An 8,745-nucleotide genomic window follows, 5' to 3' on the forward strand; every position below is an offset into this window, starting at 1 on the left:
AAAAAAAGAAGCAGTGCTTGCATCTCAGCAACAATAAGCACCACTGCAGAATGATGAACCGACCCATCGATCTCCGAAACAACGACGAACTTTTGAGATTGCAGCCTCCACGAAATTGCTTCGCATCATCAATCCAACGGTACATCTCTAGCCGAAGGACCAAATCGTCAGCAAGAAGCCAAGAACAAGGCTCTCTAGAAGAAACAACAACCAACGCAAAAAACTACAAAAATATAGCAAAGTGTTCAGTTCAGGAACCTGTAACAGGTGCACACATATGACTTCAAAAATTACTAACTTGGGAAATAACTAACCAAGAATGAAACTGTCAGCTAATCTCTAACTGAAGGCACAAAGAGCACACATTTTCTGAATGGCAACTCTCAACTGGAACTGTTGACTGCAGGAATTAATCTAGTGTCAATTTGGTTGCCAACAGCATCGATCAGCCACAACACTCAAGTGCCCAATCGGACCGTACTGATCTGGTTACCACTGCAAATGATTAACATATGAACTGTAAAGTCAAGAGTTTAATTGACAGTAATACATACCCGGTGGCAGGCATATATTAATAAGATGTAAACAACCATAATCAGGTCATATATAACAGCATCCAAATTATCGAGAGAACTAATGAGAAGAAGCACAGCTTATCAAGAGTTTAGTCCATCTGTAACATGGGCACAAAAGATTGCTTGATGCATGTCTGGCATTTCAAAGCCCATAATATAAACCATCAACAAAGATGACTGATTATTACAGAAAATACAACTAATCAAACAACCGAACAAGGCCCATGAGCAATTTTGTATCAACAACTAATTATTGGTCAACGTAAAATATGGAAAGCATGGATGTCATACATAATATATTATCCAATGGAGAGAATACAATGCACTGGCGTATCATAAAAGAGAGATGAACCGAGCTAAGTACTATTACACTTCAGAACCTGCAGTGCCTGCCGGACAATGAGCAGCAGAAACTCCACGGTTATTGGTTTATTCAAAGTATCAGTAATCCATCCGAAAGAATAGACTAGGGTGGTTGGGATGTGTGATGGCTTCTCTCTCCAAGGCAGCCTTCATGGCTTCAGTGTCAAGCATTGTATAATACGGTGTATCTATAAACCGTATCTAGCTATAGATTGCGTGCGTGTGTTTGTTGTAATTGTGTTAGGATAGGTCAAGGCTGTTGAGATTGAGCCGCCGGCTTAGCTAGTTTACTTGTAGATCAATCCACAGCCCTAACCACCTAACCTCCCGTGTAATCTTGTTCTCTATATAACACGCACGCGTCCCTGCTTAACTGCATACGCTTCTGCCTCAATTCTCACATGGTATACAGAGCCAAACCCTTCCAACGCATCTAGGTCATGTCATCCTCCTCCTCCCCCGTCGCCATGGCCTCCCACTCCCTCGCATCCCTTGGTCACACGATCACAGAAAAGCTGACCAGGGAGAACTTCCTGGTATGGAAGGCGCAAGTCCTGCCGCACATCAAAGCCGCAGGCATGATGGGCTACCTTGACGGATCACGCAAGGAGCCATCCGCTGTTCTTCTCACCGAGAGGGACCTCGCCGACGGGAAGAAGGAAACCGTCTCCATGCCGAACCCCGAGCACGCTGTCTGGGAGACACAGGACCAACAGGTGCTTACGTTCTTGATCGCATCTCTGTCTCGTGATGTTCTTATGCAAGTCTCGAACCATACCACTTCTGCTGGCATCTGGCAAGCCCTGGTGCAAAGCTTCTCATCGCAATCTAGGGCACGAACTCTCCAGCTTCAATCTGCCCTAGGTAGTAAGCGCAAGGGGGACATGTCGGCAGCAGCCTACTTCACCAAGATGAAGGGCATTGCTGACGAACTCGCAGCTGCTGGGAAGCCCCTTGGAGAAGATGATCTTGTCGATCAGATTCTTCAGGGCCTGGTGCACGAACCGGACTACAACGGCTTTGTTTCAGCAATCTCCACGCGCGCCGCCATGGACCAACCGATCGGGCTCACTGAGCTCTTCTCGTTGCTCCTGGCGGCTGAAGGTCGCATCGCTGCCCAGCAGGCAGCGTTTTCGCCAAATCACTCTGCCAATCTCGCGTCGCGCGGCGGCGACCGTGGCGGCAACTACAGCCGTGGAGGCGGCAGTAGTGGCGGCGGAGGTGGACGCGGCGGCTACAACAACAACTCCGGGCCACCACGCTACAACGACAACTCCGGTGGTGGCTCGTCTGGTGGCGCACCGCGCAACCAGGGTGGTGACCGCGGTGACCGCGAGCGCTGTCAGATCTGCAAGGAGGAGGGCCATGGAGCGTGGCGCTGCCGAAAGCGGTATGACAAGGGCTACAACAACAACGTCCGCAACCCTGCTGGTGGTGGTGGTCGCGGCAACAACGGCAGTGGCGGTGGTGGCAATGGTGGCCAACCTCGCGCTGCCAATGCAGCCCACTCCTATGGTGTGGATACCAACTAGTATCTCGACACTGGCGCTACAGATCACATCACCGGCGAGTTAGAGAAACTCACCGTCCGTGATCGGTACACTGGCAATGAACAGATTCACACCGCTAGAGGTCAAGGTATGGATATTGCACATATTGGCCATTCAGTTTTGTCCACTCCCTCTGGTTCATTGAACTTAAACAATATTCTTCATGTCCCTAGTGCCGAACAAAGTCTTCTTTCTGCTTATCAACTTATGAGAGATAACAATGTGTTCATTGAACTTCACCCTCAAACTTTTCTTGTCAAGGATCAGGCTACCCGGAGAACCATTCTTCAAAACAAGAGTAAATGGCGTTTGTTCCCCGTTACTGGTCGGCAAGGTGCCCCTCATCGTCAAGTGCTTGCAGCATCGACACCATCCACATCTCGGTGGCACAAGCGTCTAGGGCACCCTTGCCTTCCGGTAGTCCAGAAAATTCTCAGAGACTTTCATCTTCCTGTGTCCAATAAACAAGACCATCTTTTGGTTTGCGATGCATGTCAGATGGCCAAGAGCCATCAGCTACCTTATTCCCGTTCGACTAGTGAGTCCAAAGCTCCTTTAGAGCTTATTTATTCGGATGTTTGGGGTCCTGGACCCGTCTCTGTAGGCAGGCAAAAGTACTATGTCAGTTTTATTGATGATTTTAGCAAGTTTAGTTGGATCTATTTGCTCAAAAATAAATTTGACGTGTTTGAGAAATTTCACTCCTTTCAAGCTCATGTTGAAGGTCTTTTCAATCGCAAAATTCTAGCTATGCAAACAGACTGGGGAGGTGAATACCAAAAGCTCGACCCATTTTTTGAGCACATTGGCATTACTCACCACGTCTCTTGTCCTCATGCCCATCAACAGAATGGAGCTGCCGAAAGAAAACACAGACACATCGTGGAAGTTGGTCTCTCCCTTTTAGCCCATGCATTCATGCCACTCAAGTTTTGGGACGAAGCGTTCCTCACAGCTGTCTACCTTATCAATCGTGTTCCTAGTCGTGTCATTAAAAATCAAACTCCCCTCGAACGTCTCTTTGGAACCAAACCAGACTATACATTCCTTCGTATTTTTGGGTGTGCTGTGTGGCCCAACCTACGTCCTTTCAACAAGCACAAGCTCGATTTTCGCTCAAAGCAGTGTGCTTTTTTGGGCTACAGTAGTCTTCACAAGGGGTATAAATGTCTTGATATCTCGTTCGGGCGTGTTTACATCTCCCGTGATGTTGTTTTTGACGAACAAATTTTTCCCTTTGCCAAACTCCATTCCAATGCCGGCGCACAACTTCGGAAAGAACTTGTCCTTTTACCTTCTCATCTTTTGCCACCTAATTATCTCCAAGGAATGGACACCGCTACTGGTCCTATGTCTGTATCTAATACTCTTGATGATTATTCCACTGACAGTGTGCAGGCAACAGGTCACGACATCAATGAAGAAACTGCAGAAAATAACTCAGCCAGGATTTTCTGGCACAGAGGATCCGGACGCAGCTCCCGAAGGGGATCTGGGCGGGAGTATCTCCTCGGGATCACCCCCTGACGCACCTACAGTGCGATCCGCTCCGGGATCGCCCCCTGACGCAACTGCAGCACGATCCCCTTCGGGATCCGCCCCGTCAGACGGGACAGGCGGGTGGCCAGGCGGGCCCTCTGGCGCGCTGTCCCCTGGTCGCCCGTCATCCACAGCCGCCTCGGGCGGGCCCGCCTCACGTGCATCTGGACCAGGCGGGCCCCCTCCTCGCTCTGCGGTCCCAGGTGGCGGCTCGGTCGCTGCCTCGGACGCTTCTCCGCGGACGCGTCCCCCCGCAACCAGCCCGGATCTGCCACCTGGCAGTTCGCCACGGGATGCCGCGCTACACCTCGCTGATCCGTCCCAGGGATCTGCCTTGGGATCGGCTGCGGTCGGCTCGGGATCTTCTGCGGATACTACCGATTCTGCAACTTCTGCTTCACATAACCGGCTGCAAATTCGCGCTGATCAACCTGCGCCGCCTCCTCCTGTGCGCTCACAAACCAGGTCACAAAGTGGTATTGTTAAACCTAAAGTGTATAAGGATGGCTGTGTTCGTTGGGGCTCTTTCTGTGCTGCAGGTGAACCAAAGAATGTACGTGAAGCCCTCGGTGATCCAAGGTGGAAACAGGCCATGGATGAGGAATACTTTGTACTCATGGATAACAAAACCTAGCATTTGGTTCCACCAGTCAGGGGTAGCAATGTCATTGACTGCAAATGGGTGTACAAGATAAAGCGAAGATCTGATGGCACCATTGACAGGTACAAGGCTCGTTTGGTTGCCAAAGGGTTCAAGCAAAGGTATGGACTTGACTACGAGGACACTTTTAGTCCAGTAGTAAAGGCTGCCACCATCCGGTTAATACTCTCCGTTGCAGTCTCTCGAAACTGGTGTATTCGACAACTAGATGTTAAGAACGCTTTTTTCCTTGGTGTTCTGGAAGAGGAAGTTTTTATGAGGCAACCTCCTGGGTATGAAAGTTCAAGCTCGCCACATTATGTTTGCAAGCTTGACAAAGCTCTATATGGTTTGAAACAGGCACCTCGAGCTTGGTACTATCAATTATATTCCAAATTGCAGTCTCTTGGTTTTGTTGCATCCAAAGGGGATACTTCGCTGTTTTTCTATCGTCGGCATGGTGTTATTATCTTTATGCTTATTTATGTTGACGATATTGTTGTTACTAGCTCCTCTCCTTCAGCAGTTGAGGCCCTTCTTAAGGACTTACGCATGGACTTTGCACTCAAAGATCTAGGGCCTTTGCATTTTTTTCTTGGCATTGAAGTTAAGCCGGTTGCAAGTGGTCTTTTGTTGACACAGGAAAAATATGTCCAAGAAATACTTCAGCGCATAGGGATGAAAGGTTGCAAACCTTCGCCTACACCTCTTGCTCTCACTGAGAAGTTGTCACTTCATGATGGAGAACCTCTTCTGTCAGAAGATTCCACTCGGTACAGGAGTGTGGTGGGAGCCCTGCAGTATCTTACCTTGAATCGGCCTGATATCTCCTATGCAGTTAATAAGGTCTGTCAGTTTTTACATGCTCCTACTTCTGTTCATTGGACTGCAGTTAAACGGATCCTCAGATATCTTCAAGGGACGCTAGGCCTTGGCCTCAAGCTTTGCAAATCCGATTCCATGCTTGTCAGTGCTTTTTCTGATGCTGATTGGGCAGGCTGCCCTGATGATAGACGCTCCACGGGTGGATTTGCAGTCTTTCTTGGGAACAACTTAGTTTCCTGGAGTGCTCGCAAGCAAGCTACTGTGTCCAGGTCTAGCACAGAAGCTGAGTATAAAGCCCTCGCTAATGCCACTGCTGAGGTAATTTGGGTGCAGAATATGTTGACAGAATTGGGTCTTCCTCATCCTCGCGCTGCGTCCCTTTGGTGTGACAATCTTGGTGCCACGTATTTGACAGCTAATCCTGTCTTTCATGCTCGAACAAAGCATATAGAGATCGACTATCACTTTGTTCGCGAACGGGTAGCAAATAAACTACTCAATGTTCGGTTTGTGCCTACATGCGATCAGGTTGCAGATGGGTTTACTAAACCCCTTTCTTTGAGGCAGTTGGAGGCTTTTCGACACAATCTCAACTTAGATAAGTTGTGATTGAGGGGTAGTGTCAAGCATTGTATAATACGGTGTATCTATAAACCGTATCTAGCTATAGATTGCGTGCGTGTGTTTGTTGTAATTGTGTTAGGATAGGTCAGGGCTGTTGAGATTGAGCCGCCGGCTTAGCTAGTTTACTTGTAGATCAATCCACAGCCCTAACCACCTAACCTCCCGTGTAATCTTGTTCTCTATATAACACGCACGCGTCCCTGCTTAACTGCATACGCTTCTGCCTCAATTCTCACATTGAGCAATCTCATCATCGCCACAAACATCAACACATTTGACACTAGTGAGGCAGGGGAGGTTCTCCATTCCAAAGCCCAGAGAGTTGGCTTCAACTGCGCAAAAAGAATAAAGAAAGAGTTTTTCTAGCTTGGGCATGGACCCTGCTCCAAACATCAGATCTACTGGATTATAACCTCTGGAATAAATAAAAATCTTCAAGAATCGGAACCCATATTCACCACTGATTCTGAGCTTTTCGTCTGACTTTTTTTCCCCTGCAGATGCAAACTGAGAAGACTGGGTAAGGCCCCAAGCATGCAGATATCCACCTGCTTGACCCTCGCTACTTCAATCTGTAGCCGTTGGAGGTTTCTGAGGGAGCTTACCCATGCCGGAACCGGTGGGATGTCTGAAAACCAAAACATAAGTTTCTCGAGGGTAGGCAGGCACAAATGATCATGTAAGAGGCTGCTCCCTCGACAAATAGTCAGGGAGCGGAGGTTCAGGGTGCCTAACTTACAAAGGGAAGATACAATAGCTTTGTTGCGCTCCTCCCCAACCAACTTCTCATTGTGAGAAACAACATCGAGAGAAAGGTTCCCCAAATTCTTTAGTTGGCCAAGGCCACATAGGAAGTCAAATGGCTGAACGGAGACCGTCACATATTGTAGCGTCTCCAGTGCTTGCATGTTTGCAATCCCATTAGGAAATTTAACATCAGTGCCAACAAGTAGATGCGTCATTTTTTCCAGATTAACAAAAGATGCAGGCAACTCCTTTACACCAGTCGCACTTAGGTTCAACATCTCTAAGCACCCTAAACGCCCGATCTGTTCTGGGAGCTCAGTTATTCTTGTACCTTTGATGTTCAGATACCTCAGCTGTAACAACCTCACTACATTTTCAAGATGATGATTTTCCAGTTCAGAGCAATCCTTAAGGTCAAGAACACGCAGATGTCTGAACTCAAAAGAAGGGAGTTCCACAACACCTCTACCCACAATAAGTGATCGGAGATGGGATAACGTGAGACCTGCAGCTACTGGTGTTGAATGTCCTTCCCTGACACCTTCTACACAGAGTCGACGCACAACTTTGCTTTGGTTCCTAATTGTCAGAGTGGGAACCCCAAGTATAGTGACAAAGTTCTCTTCTATAGACTTGGATATGATGAAATCAAGAATTGTGTCATGAACTCGACAACTCTCCACGTTGTCATATGCACCTATCTCCCCAGGTTGGATCAAACCCCTATTGAGTAATTCATTAAAACACCTTTCTCCAAACTCATATGCGCTGTATTTGCCTTCTCTATGAATGAATCCTTCAGAAATCCATCTTCTTATCAAGCCCTCCTTCTCTATGATAGAATCTTCCAGATATATGCTCAGAGATAACAGGCATGTTTTTAGATAAGAAGGCAGATCAAAGTAACTAAGTGGCACTATCTTCATCATTCCTTCGACGCTAGAATTCCTTTCAAGTTCATGTCCTCTTGAATCTTTCACTTTATTCCATAGATCCTCTATTTTATCTGTGTTAGCCAACAAACCAGATATAGCAATGATCGCCAAAGGCATCCCATCACATTTTTCCAATATCTGCTCAGAAATTTCTTGAAGGTGGGGAGGGCAATCTTCATCACACTTAAATAATCTTCTGTGAAATAACTGCCTTGAGTGCCTCATATCGAGAGGCCTTATATTATAAATATGGCCATTGAGTGATGAACAACATAAGTGAGCGACATTGTTCATACAAGTAGTTGTGATTATTCTATTGCTAGAACTTGTCGTGGGGAATGCACACTTAACAATATCCCATGTATCCACATCCCATATATCGTCAACAACAACAAAGTACCTATACATGGATAAATAAATATTAGTAGACATTTGAAATAAAGAGTGTATTATGTACACAGTTAAAAAAATGAACGCCTCAACGTTGACACCAAGAAAAGGATAAATACAAAAATTAAGCTCCGTAAGCCATGATAGTGGCAGAGGCCTAGCGGATCTCATCAGAGCTGGTCTCAATAGAGCATTGCGGCGTTGGGTTGATAGGACGAGACAGAAGAGGAAGGTTGAATGGATGCACGCTGGATCTGGTCTGAAGGGGAAAGAAACCCATCGAACGGAGATGCGGAGGTGAAAAATAAGGTGACGTGTGTCAGCCTTCATGTGAAATCTAGGGTGACGTGACGAACTAGGGTTCCTTCCCTAGCCACCTCCCGCCGCCGCCAGCCGTCCTAGCGCTCCCGCGCCGCGCCGACCGCCGGTTGCTCGCGCCCGGCCCCGCCCTCCCTCCCCGCCTCCCGGATCCACCCCTTCACCGCCTCCCCGGGAGGTGGCCAGGGCGGCGCGTGGCTTCTTCCTTCTCTGCGCGGTCCCCTCCCCCTTTCCCCCGC

The 8,745-nt window shown here is 47.8% G+C and overlaps 1 pseudogene; it reads right to left on the reverse strand.

Moving 5' to 3' along the window:
* Window positions 1-1,016: 1,016 nt before the first annotated feature.
* On the reverse strand, window positions 1,017-8,206 carry LOC119321657 (annotated as a pseudogene).
* Between the last annotated feature and the right edge of the window lie 539 nt (window positions 8,207-8,745).

This window comes from Triticum dicoccoides, chromosome 6B (assembly GCF_002162155.2).
Source record: "Triticum dicoccoides isolate Atlit2015 ecotype Zavitan chromosome 6B, WEW_v2.0, whole genome shotgun sequence".
NCBI classification, from domain to species: domain Eukaryota; kingdom Viridiplantae; phylum Streptophyta; class Magnoliopsida; order Poales; family Poaceae; genus Triticum; species Triticum dicoccoides.